This window comes from Phyllobates terribilis, unplaced genomic scaffold (assembly GCF_046119375.1).
Source record: "Phyllobates terribilis strain yellow unplaced genomic scaffold, ASM4611937v1 Scaffold_11__3_contigs__length_659146591, whole genome shotgun sequence".
NCBI classification, from domain to species: Eukaryota; Metazoa; Chordata; class Amphibia; order Anura; family Dendrobatidae; genus Phyllobates; species Phyllobates terribilis.
Genome location: NW_027362771.1, coordinates 305,126,650 through 305,152,366, shown reverse-complemented (window position 1 = coordinate 305,152,366; position 25,717 = coordinate 305,126,650).

Genomic DNA, 25,717 nt, shown 5'->3' with positions numbered 1-25,717 from the left:
TAAAATAATGGGATGCGTTAAAAGAGGCATAGATGCTCATGAGGAGAACATAATTTTACCTCTATACAAGTCACTAGTGCGACCACACTTAGAATACTGTGTACAGTTCTTGTCTTCAGTGTATAGAAAAGACATTGCTGAACTGGAGCGGGTGTAGAGAAGAGCGACTGGGGGGTCTGCAATGCCAAGACAGGTTATTACACTTGGGGTTATTTAGTTTGGAAAAACTAAAGCTTAGGGGTGATCTTATTACTATGTACAAATATATGAGGGGCAGTACAAAGACCTTTCTACTGAACTTTTTACTCTGAGGCCTGAGACAGGGACAAGGGGGCATCTTCTACTTCTGGAGGAAAGAAGGTTTAATCATAATCACAGACGTGGATTCTTTACTGTAAGAGCAGGGACACTATGGAACTCTCTGCCGCATGATGTTGTAATGAGTGATTCACTACTAAAATTTAAGAAGGGCCTGTATGCCTTTCTTGAAAAGTGTAATATTACAGGTTATATGTACTAGATTCCTTGATAGGGCGTTGATCCAGGGAACTAGTCTGATTGTCGTATGGAGTCGGGAAGGAATTTTTTTCCCCAATGTGGAGCTTAGTGTTTGCCTCATGGTTTTTTTTTGCCTTCTTCTGGATCAACATGTTAGGCTATGGGTTGAACTAGATGGACTTAGTCTTCTTTCAACCTTAAAAACTATGTTACTATGTTACTGTTACTATAAAGTTTATTTTTTAAACCGTTCCTCGTGCGGTATAAATGATTAGACGACATTATTCTTCGGGTCGGTGCGATTACAGCGATGCCAGATTCATATCTGGTTTTTATATTTGGCAGCTGTCATACACTAAAAGACGCTTATTTTTGCAAAGACTAGGTTTTGCAATCATTTTTCCCTATATCGGCTGACAGTCATGTAAGGGCTTGTCTTTTGCGGGACAAGTTGACGTTTTTATTGGTACCATTTTCGGGCACGTGAGATTTTTTGATCGCTTTCTATTCCAATTTTTGGGAAGCAGAATGCAATTCAGGAATTGTTTTTTTGTTTTTTTTTTATGCCGTTCCACGTGTGGTACAATTGATAAGGTAGCTTTATTCTTCGGGTCAGTACGTTTACGGCGGTACCACATTTATATAGTTTTTTTATGTTTTGGCACTTTTAAACAATAAAAACTATTTTATAGAAAAAAAAAATCTTGTACTGCTTTATTCTGAGAGCTATAACTTTTTTATTTTTCGGCTGATGGAGCTGTATGGCAGTTTTTTGCGGGACAAGATGATGTTTTTAGAGGTACCATTTTTATTATATTCGTCTTTTTGATCGCGTTTTATTCCATTTTTTGTTTGGCGGTATGATAATAAAGCATCGTTTTTTGCTTAGTTTTTTTACCATGTTCACCCTAGGGGTTAACTAGTGGGACAGTTTTATAGGTCAGGTCGTTCCAGATACCAAACATGTGTACTTTTATTTTTTTTTTCATAATAATATTTATTTATGGGTACAGTATATTCTTATTTTTGTGGATTTTTTTCATTTTTAAAAAAACATTTTTCCAATTTTTTTTCACTTTATGACACTTTTTTTACACTTTGTCCCACTATGGGACTTTCATTTTTTGCAGGCTTATCACTTGCATAGCATTTCTATGCTATACTGCGTGTCAGCTCTGCACAGGCAGAAGTTACTTTGATCGTGCACTGCTCACGATCAAAGTAACTTCCTGATGCCTGGTGACTCGGATGTCGCCATGATAACTACCGGGACCCGGCACAGACAGCATAGGTTGCGCTTAACTTCCCTTGCTCCCGGAATGCTACGATCGACTTTGATATAAGCATTTTGGAAGTTAATGTGCCAGGAGCGGTGCGGCACCGCTCCTGGCACATAGCACTGGGTGTCAGCTGACACCCGGTGGCGATCGCCCTGCACCGCTTGTGTGCGGGCACGATCGCAGCGTGTATAATAGTACGTATCTAGTCCAATAGGCCAAGGTCACTACGACGTACTATTACTGAGCACATGAGAAAGGGGTTAATAGTCTACACTTCTACTGCATTAAATCTCTACTGTTGTATTTGTCCTGCTGAATTTAATTTGATTACTTTATTTGTGTTGCCAGTGGAACAGCAAATTGTAAATTTTTTGCGAAAAATCCATACCTTTGGATGCATTTTTTCTCCCTGTGTGCATAGATTTGTGATAATAGTTGGAGCTAAAAAACTGGCTAGATTTTTTACTTTTGTAAATACGAAAGTGGGCTGATCAGGAATGAGTTTCACCAATGATTTTTACTATTAATTTTTTTTTCAATAATTTGCAGTCTTTTGTGTATTGTGTTATAATGGTTATATTGATATTCATATGTTCGTTATTTTTACCTTTTTTTTATTGTTATTTTCATTATGTAATATTAATTCTTGAAATAATCCCTCTATTTTGTCTCTTATGTCATTTAAAGAGTTTTCCCCTATAAAGTTTCTAAACAAATTTTTTTAACATATGTTGTGATTCTTCTTGGAAGTCCTCTATTTTTGTACATTTCCTCTCTAGTCTAATAAACAGACCCCTATGGATATTTTCCAATCATATAGGTAAATAGCATCTACTTGTTAAAATTTAACTATTACTGTCTGTGGGTTTTTTATAAGATTTGATAGCCAATTGGTCTCCATCTGTGTATACAGTAATATAAAAAAATTACCAATGGAGTGCTGTAGTTAGAAGTGAAATTTAAAAGGAATTCATTTTTGTTGATATTGATTAAAAATTCATTAAGAGATTCTTCACTCCCAGAACAAATAAAAAATATATCTATGAATCATTTCCAGAGGACCAAATCACCATCAAGATCTCCAGCTGGTGGCAAGACTCCATGTTCCCACCAACCAAGGTAGAGATTTGCAAAACTTGGGGCGAATCTGGTCCCCATCACAGTTCCCTACCACTGTAGATAATTATTTCAAATACAGTGACCAATCTTATGTGTGAGTATGAACATAATTGTATCCTTGATAAAAATTAATCTGTTCCGTGGGAATTGTTATTTTATCTTCACTAGTGTTAAGAAAAAATTCTACTGCATCACAATCCTTTCTATACTGTATGTTAATGCATTTGAATTGCTGTGATGTTAGAATATGTTGTTTTTACCCTTCAGTCAATGTTTTTATTTCCTTTTTAAAATGCATGTTAGGTTCTGAATTAAATTTTTTATATATTTTTTTTGCCTGAGGAAGGTGAACGCTACCACCGAAACAAGTAGGATATCTGTTTTCATTTGGCATTTGAAAAATTCCGTAAGAGAGTGACGTCACTTGTGCCTGTTAGAATCTATGTTGTTTATCTATTGGATATCTTGTTGTGGTTTGCTGGCTTCAAGTCTTTTCCTCTGGTGCTGGGTGTCTTGGTCACGTGATCTCTTCACTCTTTATTACTCAGCACCAGTCTCCCATTCTCCGCTGAACATCAGAGTTGCTACGCTTGTGCTCTGGCTAAGTTGCCTTGTTAAGTTCTTTGTGCTTTTGACAATTGTTATCCTGAGACTTCTTGTTCCACCAGTTTTGTTCCCTTTAATCTTTGTTTCTGCAACTAACTTTTCTGTTAGGAGGTTTCCTGTTTTTGCTCCCACAAGGGGCTATTCACAAGGAATAGGGCAGGCACCCCAGCGTAGGGTTAAGCTGAGTCTCAGTGCAGGGACAGCTTTTCCCTCCTATTCCTTAGTTCTAAGTTGCAGAACATAACAGTGCCAAAGCGTAGGTTTTTTATCTCGTGTCTAAAGGAGTGCTATCGGTCGGAGCGCTATAAACACTATCAAAGACAAGATCCACACTGAAGACAGGAAACCCAATCCAACCATCTTCCGACATTGCAGGACATTATTGAGTGAATCATCTGGACTGCACCTTCTGATCATTAATCAGACCTGGAACTTCAGACAGGACAAGAGTGTGCATTTTAGAGCAATGATAGTGAGACTGTGTGCCCACTATGCGTCTTTTAAGCGTTTCCACAGCGAAAATTCCGCTGCAGAAACGCTTAAAAAACACTTGGTAGAAGGTCTGCCATGTTCCCCAATGATAATCCGCAGTGGAAATTTCCGCAGCACTACCAATTATTCTGGGGAATCGCGGCGTTTTCGCCGCCATTGACTTGCATTGAATCGCATAATATCCGCATCACTACATGTGCACATGCGGATATTAAACGATTCAATGTGCGGATGGTACCCAGGTCTGGAGAAGAGGAGACTCTCCTCCAGACCCAGATACCATAGTACCTGTAAAAAAAAAAAAGAATAAAATAAAAAATATACATTATACTTACTTTCTGATGGCCCCCGGTCTCCATAGCGATCCGTCCTGGCTCGCCGGCAGCTCGCGATAGTCTAAAAGGACCTGCCATGACGTCATTTAGTCATGTGACGGGTCACGCGACCGCTGACGTCGGCAGTCGCGTGACCCGTCACATGACTAAATGACGGGCTTATGTTTTTGTAGCATTTATCAATACTATTTTGGGGTTCATGAAACTTTTGATAGCTATTTATTCACTTTTTCTAAGTGAATTCATAAAACAGCTAATCTGACTTTTAATGTTTTATACTAGGTGGGAAAAATTGCACGCTTATTTTGTAGTTGGGTCATAGTGGACACAGCGTTTCCAAATATGTATGGTTTATTTATACTTTATTACTTGCTCACAACATAATCCAGAAATGTAGAAAAAGAAAAAAAAATAACATTTATTTTGCCATATTCAAAGAGCCATAACTCTTATTTTTTTCAGCTAAGAGAGTGAACGAGGGCTTTTTTGTGCTTGAAAAACTGTAATTTTAGCTGGTATTATTTTTGTACTAGAGACTTTTTGATCACTTCTTTTTGTCCAGTTATTTTCAAGGTCAAGTGACCCAAATATAGCAATTCTGACTTTACTTTTTATTTTCTATGTTCACTGGGAGAGCTAAATGAGTCCTTAGATCTTTTAGGGACCCCTTTCCCCTTCCTTCAGGTCTTCGTTTGAGTTCAGTGCAGGAGTTTTGGTGGGGCTATTCACAAGGAATAGGGCACCCACCCTAGAGTAGGGTTAAACTGAGTCTCAGTGCATGGACAGCTTTTCCCTCCTATTCCTTAGCTCTAAGTTGCAGAACATAACAGTATGTCCAGCCACGTTTAAAAAAAAAAAGGAAAAAATATATATTTTTTTCCTCTTCCTGGGTTTTCTTCAGTATGAGTACCATCCAGAAGCTTGCTCAATGCTTGCAAGGGTTGACTCTGGAGGTTGCCGGTCTTCAGCAGTACGTGAGTAAATACCCTGCAGAACTCTATGAAGAACCTAAGGTAGGATAACCTGAGTGTTTCTCGGGGAAATGACAGGGTTTTTTTTCATTTAAAAATGCTTGTTTGTTGTATTTTCGGCTCAGACCTAGATCTTCTGGTAGTGAACTACAGCGTGTAGGAATTATTATGTCTCTATTGCGTAAAGAACCTCAAATCTGGGCGTTTTCCTTGTCTCCTGATGATCATTGTTTGAGGTCTGTTTAGGCATTTTTTCATACCATGGGTTTGCTGTATGATGATCCTGATCAGGTTACATCAGCTGAGGCAGAGCTCAGACGTCTCAAACAGGGTTCTCTTGATGCTTAGAGTTATTGCACCCTGTTCAGATGATGGACTGCAGAGGTCAGGTGGAACGACCCTGCACTCAAGCTTCAGTTTCTGGCAGGCCTGAGTGAAAGGGTTAAAGATTTGCTCATTGCATTCCCTGCACCTGATACTCTGCATGTTGCCATGCAGTTAGCTATCCATGTGGATAGAAGGTTGAGGGCCAGACAGAATGAGGAGAAGTTTACTGTATTTCTGGATTCTGTTTCTCACGATATTTCTGCCGACACTGGTGAACCTATGCAGGTGGGGGCAATGTCATCCCGTTCCAAGGAGAGGGACAGGAGGTTCTCTGCGGGACTTTGCTTGTATTGCGGTAAGGCTGATAATTTTTTAAAGCAATGCGAGGTTCGCTTAAGGAAAGAAGAAAAAAAAAGGTCAGTAGAAATAACACTCCCGTTCGCATTGCGTTTTTACGTTCTGCTGGGGTGTTTTTTCCTGGTAATACCACCTGTCAGGGTCATTCGATTGAGTTTCAGGTTATGGTGCATTGTGGTTCTGCACTTAATTTGATTAATCAACAATTTCTTGAAAAGTATAAGTTTGGTTCTGAACCTTTGTCGTCCCCTTTTCCTGTGGTGGCAATTGATAATACTCCCCTGGAGCATGGGAGCATTTTTCGAAAGGTCACTGGGTTTCTGCTTACTATGAATATGGAACATTAGGAGCAGATTGACTTATTTGTACTTGCTAAGTTGCCTTCCCCGGTCGTACTGGGGTTGCCCTGGTTAAAAGTGCATAATCCTTTGCTGGACTGGTCGTCTGGTTCCATAAGATCCCAGGGTCAGGGGTGTTATGGTAAGTGTTGTAATGTTCACATTGCGGCTGTTGGGAAGGAGGAGTTACCTGAACCCATTCAGGATTTTTGGAGGTTTTTTTCTGAGGTGGATTCGAAAGTTTTACCACCTCATAGAGATTACGATTGCGCTATTGACTTCATCCCTGATGCTAAGCTCCGTAAGAGTCGGTTGTTTAATCTGACAATTCCCGAGAGGGAGGCTTTGAAAGAATACCTTCAGATTAGTTTAGCTGCAGGTCACATAAGACCCTCTAAGTCTCCTGTGGCGGTAGGGTTCTTTTTTGTCAAAAAGAAGGATGGGGGTCTAAGGCCATGTCTGGATTTTCGGGAGATTAATAAGATCACTGTGCGCAATCCTTACCCGTTACCACTTAATCCGGATTTGTTTAACCAATTGACCGGAGCCCAATGGTTTCTAAGATTGACCTTCAGGGGACATATAATTTGCTACGGGTGAAGGACAGAGATGAATGAAAAACAGCTTTTAACACCCCGGAAGGTCATTTTGAGTGTTTGGTGATGCTTTTTGGGCTTACTAACGCCTCTGCATTTTTTCAAAATTTCATCAATGACATTCTGAGATCCTTGATCGGTAGGAGTGTTATTGTTTATCTGGATGACATTTTGATTTATTCATCGGATCTTGAGTCTCATTGGCAGAGAGTCCGCGAAGTTCTTCAGATCCTGAGAGATAACATACTCTTTGCTAAATTGGAGAAGTGTCAGTTTGCTGTCCAGAAAATTAGTTTTTGGGGTTACTTTGTCTCTTGTGATGGTTTTGACATGGACCCGGTGAAAGTTCGGGCTGTGCTGGAGTCGCCGAGGCCTGAGGGTTTGAAGTCCATACAGAGGTTTTTGGGGTTTGCCAATTATTACAGGAAATTCATAAACAATTTCTCTGTCATCGCTAAATCCATTACTGATCTCACCAAGAAGGGTGCTAATACAGTCCAATGGTCCACTGAGGCTATTGAAGCTTTTGAGTATCTCAAGGAGAGGTTCAGCTCTGCTCCTGTTCTTATCCAGACGGATGAGACCAAGCCATTTTTGGTTGAGGTGGATGCCTCATCTATAGGCGTAGGGGCAGTTCTGTCTCAGGAGGGTAAGGATGGGGAGCATCCCTGTGCTTGCTTTTCAAAAAAATTTTCTGAGACAGAGCTCAACTATAATGTTGGGAATCGTGAGTTGTTGGCTATTAAACTCGAGTCCGAGCATTGGCGACATTTTTTCGAGGGGGCTCGACATCCTATACAGGTTTTCACTGATCATAAGAATTTGATTTATCTGGACGCAGCTAAACGTTTGAATGCCCGCCAGGCTAGGTGGGCACTGTTTTTTGCCCGGTTCAATTTTTCCATAACCTTTGTACCGGGGACAAAGAATGTTAAAGCTGACATTTTGTCTCGTAGTTTCTCTCCAGCGGTGAATGCTGAGAGGGAGGAGTGTATTTTGCAGAGAGGGGTGGTGGTGGCCGCATTGGATTCTGAGTTGGAGGATAGCATCCTAGGAGCTCAGAGTGCGGCACCAACTAACACTCCGTGTGGTAAATTGTTTGTGCCTAGAGCCTTGAGGAGAGCGTTGTTTGTTGAATGTCATGAGTCTCGGTTGGCGGGTCACCCAGGGATTTCGGAAACTAGGAAGTCTATCGGTCGGAGTTTCTGGTGGCCAAGGTGGCAAAGGGAAGTCATCAAGTGGGTGCGTCAGTGTTCTGTGTGCACTATGTCGAAGGCCTCTCACGCTCCGACTGCGGGGTTGCTGTGCCCCTTGGAAGTTCCTAGTTCGCCATGGACGCACCTTGCCATGGATTTTATCACCGATCTGCCTTTATCGGACATTTTTTCTGTCATCTGGGTTGTTGTGGACCGGTTTAGTAAAATGTGTCATCTGGTTCCGTTCAACAAGTTACCTTGCACCAAGACTCTTGTTAAGGCTTTTGTGAAGGAGATTGTCAGGCTCCATGGTGTTCCAACGGACATTGTTTCCAATAGAGGACCACTCTTTTGGCGTGTTTTTTGTGACAGATTGAAAATTCATTTGTCATTCTCGTCGGGGTATCATCCAGAGTCCAATGGACAGACTGAAAGAAAGAACCAGGATGTCGAGCTGTTTTTGAGATGTTTTGTGGCAGACAATCAGGAAATGTGGTAAGAATTTCTACCACTTGCAGAGTTTGCCCTTAATAATCATACTTCTTCTTTGGCTGGTTGTTCTCCTTTTTTTTTGTTGTACTGGCAGGTATCCATATTTTGGTCCATTTTCCAAAGTTGGGGCTGCTGTACCAGAGGAGGACAATTTTTCTGGTGATTTGGAGAGGGTTTGGCCTAGTGTACGCCTGAACCTTAAAGAGGCTAACAGGAGATGAAAAAGGTATTTTGACAAAAAAAGAAAGCAATCCTTGTTTGCTGTTGGGGATATGGTTTGGTTGTCCTCTAGGAATCTTTGTTTGAAAATTCCTTCTAAAAAACTGGGGCCTAAATTTGTGGGTCCTTTCAAAGTGGTTCAGATTGTCAACTCGGCAGCAATGAGGTTGGGCATTCCCTCGTCCTGGAGGATTAATTCTGTGTTTCATGTGTTGTTACTTAAGAAGACGGACATGCCTGATAAGCAGGCGAAGCCTACTGTTCCTCCTGTTGATGAGGACGGTGAATTTGAGATTTCTCGCATTTTGGATTCCAGGTGGCATAGAGGGAGATTACAGTATCTTGTGTCCTGGAGAGGTTTCGACCCCGAGGAGAATTCCTGGGTGAAGACTGAGGACGTCTCGGCCTCAAGGCTAATTAAAGCTTTCACAGGAGATTTCCTGGTAAGGCTTGGCCTATAGGATCCAGAGGATCCTCGTAAAAGGGGAGGTACTTTTATAATCTATGTTGTTTATCTATCGGCCATCTTGTTGTGGTTTCCTGGCTTCTAGTCTTTTCCTCTGGTGCTGGGTGTCTTGGTCACGTGATCTCTTCACTCTTTATTACTCAGCACCTGTCTACCATTCTCCGCTGGACATCAGTGTTGCTACGCTTGTGCTCTGGCTAAGTTGCCTTGTTAAGTTCTTTGTGCTTTTGACAATTGTTATCCTGAGACTTCTTGTTCCACCAGTTTTGTTCCCTTTAATCTTTGTTTCTGCAACTAACTTTTCTGTTAGGAGGTTTCCTGTTTTTGCTCCCAGTCCTTAGATCTTTTAGGGACCCCTTTCCCCTTCCTTCAGGTCTTAGTTTGAGTTCAGTGCAGGAGTTTCTGTGGGGCTATTCACAAGGAATAGGGCACCCACCCCAGCGTAGGGTTAAGCTGAGTTTCAGTGCAGGGATAGCTTTTCCCTCCTATTCCTTAGTTCTAAGTTGCAGAACATAACAGTGCCAAAGCGTAAGTTTTTTTATCTCTTGTCTAACGGAGTGCTATCGGTCGGAGTGCTATAAACACTATCAAAGACAAGATACACACTGAAGACAGGAGACCCGATCCGACCATCTCCCGACACTGCAGGACATTATTGAGCGAATCATTTCGGACTGCACCTTCTGATCATTAATCATACCTGGAACTTCAGACAGGACAAGAGTGTGCATTTTAGAGCAATCATAATGAGACTGTGTGCCCACTATGCGTTTTTTAAGTGTTTCCGCAGCGAAAATTCCGCTGCAGTTTTCGCCGCCATTGACTTGCATTGAATCGCATAATATCCGCATCACTACATGTGCACATGCGGATATTAAGTGATTCAATGTGCGGATGGTACCCGGGTCTGGAGAAGAGGAGACTCTCCTCCAGACCCAGGTACCATAGTACCTGTAAAAAAAAAAAAGAATAAAATAAAAAATATACATTATACTTACCTTCTAATGGCCCTCGGTCTCCATAGCTATCAGTCCTGGCTCGCCGGCAGCTTGCGAGGGTCTAAAAAGGACCTGCCATGACGTCATTTAGTCATGTGACGGGACACGCGACCGCTGACTTCGGCGGTCGCGTGACCCGTCACATGACTAAATGACGTCATGGCAGGTCCTTTGATACCATCGCTAGACACCGGGGACACCGGACGGATCGGATGAGGACACCGGGGGCCATCAGAAGGTAAGTATAATATTTCTTTTTTACCATTCTTTTACGGTCACACTATATAAATCTATGCCGGTTGCATGGATTTATATAGTGTGACCAAGTTGTCAAGCACTTTCCAAGTGATGCTAAAATAGCTTGGAAAGCTCTTGACAACCCACATGCGGAAATGCATGCAAAAACGCTTCACTTATGCTTGTCCCTGGCAGGAAAAACGCATGTAAAATCCGCATGCGTTTTTTCTGCCAGGGAGATGCAGAAACGCTCAGGAAAAATCCAGAGCATTTCTGCATCGTGGGCACTTAACCTGAAACACATTTGATCAAGTTACTTCCCATTGTGTATTTTTCACTATTCCTGCCCTTTTTCCCTTCTCAGAGCGGTCTCAGACTAATAGACATTTTAAAAATATTCCATCCATGCATAGTTATTTCAGTTTTATCATAGGTATGTGCAAAATTATCGCCATTTTTATATATTAATTTATACGTTCAGTTTTTGTTACGCATGAACAGGTAGCACGGGGAAATCTTGCATCTTCTTTATGCACATAAGTGGAAGCGCTTGTGCATCTGTATAGAAATTTAAAGGTGACATAAAAACACAGCCTACAAAATATCAATGTTTTTACGTATTGCAATATTGAAATAGAAATAAAAAAAATAAAAAAAAGTCTAAGGCTGTATGAGGGCTTATGTTTTTGTAGCATTTATCAATACTATTTTGGGGTTCATGAAACTTTTGATAGCTATTTATTCACTTTTTCTAAGTGATTTCATAAAACAGCTAATCTGACTTTTAATGTTTTATACTGGGTGGGAAAAATTGCACACTTATTTTGTAGCTTGGGTCGTAATCGACACAGCGTTTCCAAATATGTATGGTTTATTTATACTTTATTACTTGCTCACAACATAATCCAGAAATGTAGAAAAAAGAAAAAAAATAACATTTGTTTTCCCATATTCAAAGAGCCATAACTCTTATTTTTTTCAGCTATGAGAGTGAACGAGGGCTTTTTTTGTGCTTGAAAAACTGTAATTTTAGCTGGTATAATTTTTGTACTAGTGACTTTTAGACCAGTTATTTTCAAGCTCAAGTGACCCAAATATAGCAATTCTGACTTTACTTTTTATTTACTATGTTCACTGGGAGAGCTAAATGAAAAGATGCTTTTATAGTTGTTGACCTTTTTTAGATGCGGTGATGACAAATATTTATTTTTTTTCCCAATAATAAGGGGCTTAATAGAAAAAAAGGGCTATTTACGTTTTTTTATGATCTTTTTATATTTTTCTAAACATTTTGTTTTACATTGCTAGTTTGATACACACATCACCTAGTGTTGCACAGGGAATGTTAGGTGGATCACACATCATACATCTCTCTCCTTTTCCTGCAGCCTGATAGTTTCCCGAGTTCGCCTTCACAATTGGTATAGTCAAAAGGATGGGGGCATTTTAACAGGTCATATATCAGACTGGATCGCAATTTCAGCAGCGATTCAGGACTAATTTTAAGGCCACGTTCACACATTCAGTATTTGGTCAGTATTTTGCATCTATATCTGTAAACCAAAACCAGGAGTGGAACAATCAGAAGAAAAGTATAATAGAAACACGTCACCACTTCTGTATTTATCTCCCACTCCTGGTTTTGACTTACAAATACTGATGTAAAATATTTGCCCAAATACTGAAGGTGTGAACATGGCCTAAAGCTAAGAGTCCAAACCCAAAGAATCACATGTAAAGCGAGAGTCAGGAGTGGAAGTTGCTGACACACATGCTATTCTCATGTTGATCCATGATATATTGAGTTAGGTCAGTCTCATTTTAAGGTGGTCTCAGCTTCAAAATAAACTCCAGATTGCTGCTATAGCTGCAATCCAGGCTGAGACATTGCCATCAGTAGCAAGAACGTAGCTCATATGTCCTTGGCTACTGAGTTGCCACCATACAAGGAAGTGTGAGATAAGTCTCTGGCAGGGAAAGTGTTAAAACCTGTATTTTGACACATTTAGCTAATGTATGGGAGACCTGCCTCTTCTTCACCCTAAAGTTTAGGGATATGTTCACACAGTTTGTTTATGTGGATTTTGAAACAGATCTACTTTAAATTCCACATCAAATACAGCTTCAAATATTTTTTTAATATTGTTTGCTGTGGATTTTAATGTAGATCTACTTCAAAATCCATGTAAAAAAATTGTGACAACATAACTTAAAGCTGCATTTTTTTCTGTTATTAAATTGTTGACAACCTGCATGACCTGCATTACTTTGCACTTTGCATAAAGTAGGTTGGCAGCAGCTGATGATAGCAGAGGATCCGCTTCAATTCAAATGCTCCATCTAATTAGTACTTGCACATTTCTTTTTTAAATTCCATATGAGTAGATCAAATTGAAATGTAATTTTCATGAATAAACACTCTTTTTAGGTATTCACAAGTAGTACACTGTACATATTAAAAAGCTGAACATAAACCCAGGGCTTCATAAGCAGCACATTACCCCCTGCTTTTTATTCTCAGCACCAGAATTCCTTTACTTATGTGACTGAATACCAGCACCTTCCTTGCCATCCTCCCTGAATGTAATAATCTTGTTTTCCTCTTATTCCGCTCTGTTTATAATCTGTCTCGCTTTTGTTACAGAACAATCACATTTGGTCTTTATCCTACGGCACTTGCACATGGGGTTTTTATCTTCTAAAGACAATAATGGAAATGAAGGCATTTTACATACTTCCAGTGCACAAGCCTCAAAACAAATGGGTTGTTGATGTGGTTTACATTTTAAGCATAGCCCTTTTAATTGGTTGTATAAAAGGGCACCGGATGAATTTCCATGCCTATTACATTGTGTGTTCTGATCTCTCCATAGCAGCATAATCAGTGTAGCAACATTTCATTCATTTACTGGTGTGAATATCATTCCTAAGCCTATATTGATGGCTCCGCAGACTACAGTGATGTTATCAGCAGCTATTTCATGAATCGGTTAAATATGATTGACATCCTGTAGTTGAAAATGTGAACTATTTATAGGATATACTAATTATTTTTCTTAAAAAATGGTCTATCTTTTATAATAATTAATATTGTGAGTTCTTTATTCTCACTAGTCAGAGGGCAAACTCGCTCATGTTATTCACCCCTTTATAGATGTCCTATTTGGCCAAATGTAAGTCGTAAAGGATTAGATGCTTGGTTTTCCTCTATTGGTGTGGAGAGTTTCTGGAAATGCATAAAGATTATACTGTGATAATGATAATAATAGATCATGGCTGTCTATTAGCTAAATTATATCAGTCCACATATTAAGTGAATCAGAAGATATATCAATATTTTTTTTTATACTCGGTGTGTTTACCAAGTATTTTCTTATAGTTTATTGCTCTCCAAAGTTTGATCAATGTGTTAACTTACCTTTTTAAAGCGAACCAGTCAGCACCATTTTGTAATAAAAAGTAAAGACATGGTTTTCTTCAACTAAGGTATCAATTTAGCAGCATTATAGCGCCACTGCTGCCATGTCGTTACTTTACATTATAAAATCTTCTTGACATGTTCTCTTTAAAGTGATTAGAACATTTAAGACACCAATGCCTGAAATCATGTATATGAGTAACGTGACCAGCCGAAACTAAACAGATTTGTCCTTGAGTCACCATAATAGGCTCCATGTAGCTAAACAAATACAATACAATTATAATACAATTTCAACATAACTTAAATATTAAAGAGGTTGTCCCATGAATGAAAGTTCATTTTAATCAATAGACCTCGGAATAATAATAACTTCCCCACAATTGGATGTGTTTAAATAAAATATTCCTGTGCTGAGATAATCTCATAAATGTTCCCTTGTGTAATGGCTGACCATGTACGGAACACTGTCTGATCATACCACATCTCCTGGGCAGGGGAGGACGCAAAAGAGTATACAGACATTACAGCACAGGATCACTGCTGATTCTTTTTGTGAGGTAAGACATGTCACTGCCTGTTTTTAAACAGTGTTTTACTTCAAAGAAATAATCAGCTGTGATCCTGTGCTGTAATGTCTGTATACTCTTTTGCTTCCTCCCCTGCCCAGGAGCTGTGGAATGATCAGACAGTGTTCTGTACACGGTCTGACACAGTCATTACACAGTACACAGCAGGGGCACATTTATAAGATTATCTCAGCACAGGAACATTTTATTTAAATACATTCAGTTGTGGAACTTATTATCATTTCAAGATCTATTGATTAAAATTAAGTTTTGTTCGTGGGAAAACCCCTTTAAACATGTTTAAGAACCCTGCTGGTGAAGTGTGCATGATCCTATATACCTCAGCAGCTGAAACCAATGCAGCAATTATATTGGAAATTCCTCTGTAGGTAGAGCTTTTAGAGGAGACACAATGGTTCTTACACTTTGCCGTTTTTTTTCAAATCAGGGCGGCAATCGATTGGAGACAAAGCATACACAGGGATCTGTCTGTGTGCAAAGCCTGTCTGATGTGCATTCAGTATCATGGGGTCTTTATTGTCTTAAGAGAAAAGAGGAAGTTACAATACCTAACCACAAAAAGATACAAAAAAGCCTAACTGACTTCATGAAGACTGGCTTAAACCAGTCTTCCAACTGTCTTCAACAGCTTGTCAGGAAAACCAATTTCCTGTTTATGTTACATTTATTAACAAAGCTGGTACTGAGCATAGAAAAATACAGATATTAAAGTTAGATATATAGATATAAATTGTTTAAATGATAATCAAAACAAGCTATAAAAGATTAACCATAACCCATAGAAAATGTAAAAATATGATATTTTCTGCTTCTCTTTTGATGGAAAATGGGTACATCAAATGATTTAAAATACAGTACAGTACTTCAAGAAGTAGTCACCGGAAAAGGTCTTCCAACAATCTTGAAGGAGTTCCCAGAGATACTTAGCACTTGTTGGCCCTTTTGCCTTCACTCTGCGGTCCATCTCACCCCAAACCATGTCGATTGGGTTCAGGTCTGGTGACTGTGGAGGCCAGGTCATCTGGCGTAGCACTCCATCACTCTCCTTCTTGGTCAAATAGCCCTTACACAGCCTGGAGGTGTGTTTGGGGTCATTGTCCTGTTGAAAAATAAATGATGGTCCAACTAAACGCAAACCGGATGGAATAGCATGCCGCTGCAAGATGCTGTGGTAGCCATGCTGGTTCAGTATGCCTTCAATTTTTAATAAATCCCCAACAGTGTCACCAGTAAAGCACCCCCACACCATCACACCTCCTCCTCCATGCTTCACGGTGGGAACCAGGCATGTAAGGTCCATCCGTTCAGCCTTTCTGTGTCGCACAAAGACACGGTGGTTGGAACCAAAGATCTCAAATTTGGACTCATCAGACCAAAGCACATTTTCCACTGGTCTAATGTCCATTCCTTGTGTTCTTTAGCCCAAACAAGTCTCTTCTGCTTGTTGCCTGTCCTTAGCAGTGGTTTCCTAGCAGCTATTTTACCATGAAGGCCTACTGCACAAAGTCTCCTCTTAACAGTTGTTGTAGAGATGTGTCTGCTGCTAGAACTCTGTGTGGCATTGACCTGGTCTCTAATCTGAGCTGCTGTTAACCTGCGATTTCTGAGGCTGGTGACTCGGATAAACTTATCCTCAGAAGCAGAGGTGACTCTTGGTCTTCCTTTCCTGAGGCGGTCCTCATGTGAGCCAGTTTCTTTGTAACGCTTGATGGTTTTTGCAACTGCACTTGGGGACACTTTCAAAGTTTGCCCAATTTTTCGCACTGACTGACCTTCATTTCTTAAAGTAATGATGGCCACTCGTTTTTCTTTACTTAGCTGCTTTTTTCTTGCCATAATACAAATTCTAACTGTCTATTCAGTGGGACTATCAGCTGTGTATCCACCAGACTTCTGCACAACACAACTGATGGTCCCAACCCCATTTATAAGGCAAGAAATGCCACTTATTAAACCTGACAGGGCACACCTGTGAAGTGAAAACCATTTCCAGTCACTACCTCTTGAAACTCATCAAGAGAATGCCAAGAGTGTGCAAAGCAGTCATCAAAGCAAAAGGTGGCTTCTTTGAAGAACCTAGAATATAAGACATATTTTCAGTTGTTTCACACTTTTTTGTTAAGTATATAATTCCACATGTGTTAAATCATAGTTTTGATGCCTTCAGTGTGAATGTACAATTTTCATAGTCAAGAAAATACAGAAAAATCTTTAAATGAGAAGGTGTGTCCAAACTTTTGGTCTGTACTGTATACTGTATATACAGTGAAGGAAATAAGTATTTGATCCCTTGCTGTTTTTGTAAGTTTGCCCACTGACAAAGACATGAACAGTCTATAATTTTAAGGGTAGGTTAATTTTAACATTGAGAGATAGAATATCCCCAAAAAAATCAAGAAAATCACATTGTATAAATTAGATAAATTTATTTGCATTTTGCAGTGAGAAATAAGTATTTGATCCCTGTGGCAAACAACACTTTATACTTGGTGGCAAAACCCTTGTTGGCAAGCACAGCAGTCAGGCGTTTTTTGTAGTTGATGATGAGGGTTGCGCACATGTGAGGAGGAATTTTGTTCCACTCCTCTTTGCAGGTCATCTCTAAATCATATAGATTTTGAGGCTGTCGCTTGGCAATTCGGAGCTTCATCTCCATCCATACATTTTCTATGGGATTAACGTCTGGAGACTGGCTAGGCCACTCCATGACCTTACTGTGCTTCTTTTTGAACCACTCCTTTGTTGCCTTGGCTGTATGTTTTGAATCATTGTCTTGTTGGAAGACCCAGCCACGACCCATCTTCAATGCTCTTACTGAGGGAAGGAGGTTATTGGCCAAAATCTCGCGATAAATGACCCCATCCATATTCCCTTCAGTGCGGTGCAGTCGTCATGTCCCCTTTGCAGAAAAGCACCCCCAAAGTATAATGTTTTCCCCACCATGATTCACAGTTGGGACGATGTTCTTAGGGTTGTACTCATCCTTCTTCCTCCAAACACAACGAGTTGAGTTAATGCCAAAGAGCTTAATTTTTGTCTCATCTGGTCAGAAGGGCCTGTACATGTGCCTTCTTGAGCAGGGGGACCTTGCGTGCACTGCAGGATTTTAATCCTTTAAGGCGTAATGTTTTACCAATGGTTTTCTTGGTGACTGTGGTCCCAGCTGCCTTGAGATCATTAACAAGTTCCCCCCCGTGTAGTTTTAGGCTGATCTCTCACCTTCCTCATGATCAAGGATACCCCACGAGGTGAGATTTTGCATGGTGCCCCAGATAGATGTCAATTGACAGTCATTTTGTATTTCTTCGATTTTCTTACTATTGCACCAACAGTTGTCTCCTTCTCACCCAGCATCTTACTTATGGTTTTGTAGCCCATTCCAGCTTTGTTCAGGTCTATGATCTTGTCCCTGACATCCTTAGAAAGCTCTTTGGTCTTGCCCATGTTGTAGAGGTTACAGTCTGACTGATTAATTGAGTCTGTGGACAGGAGTCTTTTATACAGGTGACTATGTAAGACAGCTGTCTTTAATGCATGTAACGAGTTGATTAGGAGCGTTTAACTGGTCTATAGGAGCCAGAACTCATAATGGTTTGTAGGGGATCAAATACTTATTTCTCACTGCAAAATGCAAATGAATGTATCTAATTTACAGTGGGGGAAAAAAAGTATTTAGCATGACAATGATCCCAAGCACATCGCCAGGGCAACGAAGGAGTGGCTTCGCAAAAAGCATTTCAAGGTCCTGAGGTGGCCTAGTCAGTCTCCAGATCTAAACCCTATAGAAAACCTTTGGAGGGAGTTAAAAGTCCGTGTTGCCCAGCAACAGCCCCAAAACATTACTGCTTTAGAGGAGATCTGCATGGAGGAATGAGCCAACATACCAGCAACAGTGTGTGAAGAATTACAGAAAACGTTTGACCTCTGCCATTGCCAACAAAGGATATATAACTAAGTATTGAGATGAACTTTGTAGGTGACCAAATACTTATTTTCCACCAAAATTTGAAAAAAAAAATTCTTTCCAAATGAGACAATGTGATTTTCAGGATTTGTTTTATCATTTTGTCTCTCATAGTTGAGGTCTACCTATGATGTCAATTACAGGCCTCTCTCATCTTTTTAAGTGGGAGAACTTGCACAATTGGGGACTGACTAAATACTTTTTTCCCCACAGTATACAAAGTGATTTTCTTGATTTCTTTTTTGATATTCTATCTTTCAGTCTTAAAATTATATACTGTTCATGTCTTTGTCAGTGGGCAAACTTACAAAAACAGCAAGGGATCAAATAATTATTTCCTTCACTGTATATATTTCTTTAAAGAATGTTTTTATTAACATTTTTCAGATTCTGAAAAGTTACAAAATCTGTCTTTCAAGGATTTACGAACGTGGTGAGGTAAGAATTCTAGAAAACTCTCCCAAATGTCAAAGAAATTTTGAACTCTTTGCTCCTTTTAAAGAGACGCCTCCACTCTGTCTATTTTCATGAAAAAGGCAGTTTTTCCAAAAAACAATTTGTATGGATGGGTTTGCGAACTAAGCCATGTGTAAAGAATTGTTTTGGATCCTGCTGCTGCTACCATGTGTAAAAGTTTCCTTACATCAGGATTGCATCGACATGTTTGAGGATCCAGATATCCAAAAATGGCCCATAAAGGGGGCAAAATTGGTCAGGTGATTAGATACAAAAGCATGGATCTCTGTCCAAAACGACTGTATTTCTGAGCAAGACCACATGCAGTGGTACAGGTCAGCCTCGGGGGCATTACACTTGAAACAATTTGATGTAGGGAAAATACCGATCCTATATCCTCTAATAGCTATAATGGGCAACAACACACACCCGCTTTATGAACTGTTTGCGAAACAGAAGAGCACATTCAGCAATCGCCTAATACAACTAAGGTGTAAAAAGGAAAAATACAGGAGATCGTTTGTTCCAACAGCTATGGGGGTGTTTAACAAATGTCTGAAAAGCAATGTCTAAAGCATTCCAAATGTTTTGTTATTATATGTGTCATGTTCGAGATCTGTGTTCTGCTGCTGTGATACCGCAATTTCCTCCGGGATAAAATAAAGTATATCTTATCTTAATTGGAGTAATACAGGCCAAATGACAGAGATTGAGAAGCATTTCTATATATCGCACTGAAGGAAGAAACTTATGGTTATAATCAGTCACTGTAAGTAGGATTGGTGTAGTGAGTTCTGGTATATCCCTCGACCATTTGGTTAGTGACGTTGAGTGGGTGACATGGTCTATTGGTTTGTTAAGGAGCTTATAATACCTTGATATTTGGCTTTTTGAGGGCTGAGATTGTGAAAAGAATATCCTTTATTGTGGTTCCACTCTGTGTCGATAAGGTGGGGCAGAATAGTTGCTCCATATGTTATCCTTTGGACTTACTCAGTGGCCCTCCTCAGCCACCCATACGGACGGACACACAATAGAGCTCATCTTCACCCGACTCTGCTCCCTATCTAACCTTAAAACCTCCCCCTATCCCTATCTGACCACCATCTACTCACTTTCTCATCCCTGTCCTCCTCAGCTGTCACTCATGTCCAGCAACTAGCACACCCCCGCAGAAACCTTGCACAGCTAGACATCCACACACTCTCTAACTCTATTCTACCACTGACATCCATATCTTCACTTCATGACACAGAGAGCGCCACTGCTTTCTACAATGCCACTCTTGAATTAGCTATTGACTCGGTCGCCCTCTTATGCATGGCAGAGCGTGACAAGTCAACAGGCAACCCTGGCACAACAACCTCACTAAACAGCTTCGACAAGTGTCCAGGGTTGCGGAGCTGCGTTGGAAGAAAATATATTCTCAAGATAATTTCACTGCATTCAAACAAGCAACACTTGCATTCAAATCAGCACTCACTTCTGCTAAACAGTCCTACTTCACAACCCTCATATCTTCTCTATCCTACAACCCCAAACAGCTATTCAACACTTTCAACTCTCTCCTCCGCCCTCCACTGCCCCCTTCGACCTCCGTCATCTCTGCTGAGGAGTTTGCCACACACTTCAAAAACAAGATTGACCAAACACGGCAAGTCTTTACTGTCCGACCACCACAACCCCTTTGTTTTCCACAAAGTTGCCCTACCCCCATAACCTCTCTTCCCAACATCACGGAAAGAGACCTTACTTGTCTCCTCTCCAAATCACACCTCACCACTTGTGCACTCGACCCTATCCCATCCCACCTCCTCCCCAACCTCACCGCCGCACTCATCCCATCCCTAACCCATCTCTTCAACCTATCACTATCTTTTGGTACCTTCCTCGCTGCCTTCAAACATGCCACAATCACGCCCATCCTCAGAAAGTCATCCCTCGACCCAACCACCTTGTCCAGCTATCGCCCCATATCGCTGCTCCCATTTGCCTCCAAACTCCTTGAGCAACACGTTCACGCTGAACTTTCCTCCCACTTCTCATCTAACTCTCTCTTCAACAACTGACATTCCAGCTTCCGCCCCCACCATTCCACCGAAACTTCCCTTACCAAAATCACCAATAACTTACTTACAGCCAAAGCTAACAGACAATTATCTATACTCCTTCTTCTTGACCTGTCCTCTGCTTTCGATACAATTGACCACTGCCTCCTACTACAGATCCTCTCTTCCTTTGGCTTCAAAGACCTTGCCCTATCTTGGATCTCCTCATACCTTTCTAGCCGCATATTTAGCGTCTCCCACTCCCATGCTACCTCCTCACCCCGCCCCCTCTCTGTTGGAGTCACTCAAGGCTCTGTCCTAGGACCCCTACTCTTCTCAATCTATACCCTTGGCCTGGGACAGCTCATAAAATCCCATGGCTTCCAGTACCATCTGTACGCTGATGACACCCAGATCTACCTCTCTGGCCCAGATGTCACCTCTCTGCTGTCCAAAATCCCAGCATGTCTAGCAGCCATATCCTCCTTCTTCTCCTCCCGCTTCCTCTAGCTAAATGTGAACAAAACTGAACCCATCATCTTTCCCCCATTTCGCATATCTTTCCAGCCTGATCTGTTTATCACAATAAATGACATCACTCTTTCCTCAGTACCGACAATCTGCTGCCTCAGAGTAACCATTGACTCTGCCCTGTCCTTCAAACCTCACACCCAAGCTCTTGCCACCTCCTGTCGCCTCCAGCTCAAAAATATTTCCAGAATCCGTCCTTTCCTCGATCCTCAATCTACTAAACTGCTTGTGCATGCCCTCATCATCTCCCGCCTCGACTACTGCAACATCCTACCAGGTAGCACTCTCGCACCCCTCCAGAATATCCTTAATTCTGCTGCGCCACTGGTCCATCTCTCGCCTCGCTACTCCTCTGCTACCCACCTTTGCAAATCCCTTCACTGGCTCCCAATTGCCCAGCATATACCGTTCAAACTATTAACACTGACCTACAAAGCCATCTATAACCTCCCTCTCTCCTCCGTACATCTCTGAACTAATCTCCTGATATATTCCCTCACGTAATCTCCGGTCCTTCCAAGACCTCCTTCTCTCCTCCACACTTATTCATTGCTCACCAATCGCCTCCAAGATTTCTCCCGAATAGCCCCCATCCTATGGAATTCTGTGCCTCAACATGTCCGATTATCCGCCACACTTGGATCCTTCAGACGGAACCTGAAAACCCATCTCTTCAAACAAGCTTACAGCCTGCCATGACCTTGCTTGCTGTCACCTCAACAACACCGGAGCTATTGCAACCCCTCATCCTACTGTCTCCTTCCCCATTCCTGTGGAATTTAAGCCCACGAGGGCAGGGTCCTCTTCCCTCCATACCAGTCTATCATTGTTAGTTTGTTTACTGTAAGTAATATGTGTATTTGGTATGTAACCCCTTATTATGTACAGCACCATGGAATCAATGGCGCTATATAAATAAATAATAACAATATTATATCTTAGCTTGTAGACAAGGTAAGTATGCAAAAGAGATTTTGGGGTATTTTGAAATTAAGCTCTGACATAGTTAGTATATGTCGATGTGAATTATCTAATAAATTATCAATAGATTTAAGTCCCATTTTATACCAAAGGTAAAAAGTATGATGAGATTTTCCATGTTGGAAATTAGGGTTTTGAATTAGGGGGTGGTGGTGGAATAGTTAGGGTGTAATGACGATTGTCTGGTCTTCTGTCATGCTCTCCAGGTTGATATTAATAAAAATTAATTTGGAAGTTATCAGGCAGTTGGGAAAATGGCAGGTGAAGTGCCAATGTGAGAGATATATGAGAGCCGAACAGTTGATCAATAGAACGATCTGTGAATATCGATGTAACATGCAGCCAGTCTCCAATCACTCTAAGGAGAGAGGCCAAATTATACAATTTTATGTTGGGGAAATTTATGCCACCATTTAGCTTAGGTTGAGATAGCATATGAAAAGGAATTCGAGGACGCCCCCCACCCCCCAAATAAAGCATCAATACAAATAATTGATTAGTTTTAATTCTTTTGGCTTTAGGTATATGGGTAGGGATTGGAGTAGGTAAAGCAACTTGGTAAATTCTACCATTTTAAGCAAATTTACCTACATAAGAAAGGGTATAATGGTGCCATATCCTTAGGGTGGATTCTAGTGACTAAATGTAGGGATTAATATTAGATGAATATAACTGTAGGGGAGATCTAGTGATTGTGATCCCTAAGTAGGTAAGAAAGTTTGTTTTCCAAGTTATTGGTATATTTGTTGACCAAAGGGATTTACTGGGACCTTTGAGGAGGAGAGCCTCTGACTTGCCTGTGTTTAAAGTGTTGCAAGATCATCTAGCAAATTCATTAAGGAATGTTTGGGGTTTGAAATCATTAGCATGATGCCATCTGCAGAAGCTGCAATCCCAAATTTTGCTTCACCAATTTTAAGACATTAAAACTTGAGGTGTGTTAAAGATGATAGAGTAATGGGTCGAGGGCTAAATTAAATAAAAGAGGAGATAGGGGGCAACCCTGGCGTGTTCCTCTAAACATGTTGAAGTATGGAATATTAATACCATTCACTGTTTTCTGGGTCACCACCTCCTGCTGAGTATATGTGAGGAGGTTGTAGAAAGTAGCCCCAAAACCACGCTCTGAAAGTGTGGCATGCAGGAATGGCCAATACAAAATTTCAAAGGCCTTCTCTGCAACAAGACCCAACAATATTAACCCCTTTACTCCCGAAGGTGGTTAGCACGTTAATGACCAGGCCAATTTTTACAATTCTGACCACTGTCACTTTATGAGGTAATAACTCTGGAATGCTTCAACGGATCCCACTGATTGTTTTTTTTTTTTTACATATTGTACTTCATGGTAGTGGTAAAATTTCTTCGATATGACTTGGGTTTATTTGTGAAAAAAATTGGAAATTTGGTGAAAAGTTTGAAAATTTCGCAATTTTCATGCCCTTAAATCAGAGAGATATGTCACATAAAATAGTTAATAAATAACATTTCCCACATGTCTACTTTACATCAGCACAATTTTGGAACCAAATTTTTTTTTGTTAGGAAGTTACAAGGGTTAAAACTTGATCAGCGATTTCTCATTTTTCCAACAAAATTTACAAAACCATTTTTTTAAGGACCACATCACATTTGAAGTGACTTTGAGGGGTCTACATGACAGAATATACCCAAAAGTGACATCATTCTAAACATTGCACCCCTCAAGGTGCTCAAAACAACATTCAAGAAGTTTATTAACCCTTCAGGTGCTTCACAGGAATTTTTGGAATGTGGAAGAAAAAAAAATGAACATTTAACTTTTTTCACAAAAATGTTACTTTAGACCCCAATTTTTTTATTTTCGCAAGGGTAACAGAAAAAAATGGTCAGTACATTTACAGCGGTACCACATTTATATCTTTTTTATGTTTTGCCGCTTTTACACAAAAAAACTATTTTATAGAAAAAAAATTTTTTGTATCGCTTTATTCTGAGAGTTATAACTTATATTTTTCGGGTGATGGAGCTGTATGGTGGCTTGTTTTTTGCGGGACAAGATGTCGTTTTCAGCAGTACCATTTTTATTTACATTCGTCTTTTTGATCGTGTTTTATTCCATTTTTTGTTTGGCGGTATAATAAAGCATCATTTTTTTGCTTAGTTTTTAATTTATTTTTTTTACCATGTTCACTAAAGGGGTTAACTAGTTTGACAGTTTTATAGGTTAGGTCGTTCCGGATGCAGCGATACCAAATATGTGTACTTTTATTGGTTTGTTGTTGTTTTTTTTCATAATAATATTTATTTATGAGTACAGTATATTTTTATTTTTTTTCATTCTTTTTTTATATTTTTACATTTTTTTTTTCACTTTCTGACACTTCTTTTTACTTTTATACTTTGTCCCTCTATGGGACTTTCATTTTTTGCAGGTTGATCACTTGCATAGCACAGAGATGCAGCAGCATCTCTGAGCTATGCTGCGTGTCAGTGCTGCACAGGCAGAAGTTACTTTGATTGCGCACTGCGCATGATCAAAGTAAATTACTGATGCCTGGTGACCCGGATGTCATGACGACATCAGGTCACCATGTTAACTACCGGGACCTGGCACAGACAGCGTGGGACGCCGGAGAGAAGGTAAGTAGGTCGCACTTACCTCTCCTTGCTCCCGGAATGCTGCAATCGACTTCGATGGCAGCATTTTGGGGGTTAATGTTCTGGGAGTGGTGCGGCACGGCTCCTGGCACATAGCACCGGGTGTCAGCTATGAGAATCAGCTGACACCCGGAGGCGATCGCCCCGCACCACTTGTGTATAGGCGTGATTGCAGTGCGAGTAATACTACGTACCTCGTTCAATAAGGCCCAGGGCACTACAACGTACTATTATTGATCACGTCAGAAAGGGGTTAAAGGTGGATGTGACTGATCTGCATATACAGTGGCTGCTATGATCTTTGCTATATTTTTAGCAGCATGTCTACATCTATTGAAGCCTCGTTGAGCTGGATTCAAGAGATGTGGTAGATAGCTGTGAAGCTGAGTCACAAGGATTTTTGCCACATAGTTAAAAATAATTTATTTTAAAGGGAGTCTGTGAGGCATGATGACTGTTCAAATTAAGCCCGTCACCTTGTAGAGGACTGTACCCTAAGAAAAATTGTAGCTTTATTGTTAAAATGCGTTAGCTCGATTTCATTAACTCATTCTTTATTCCA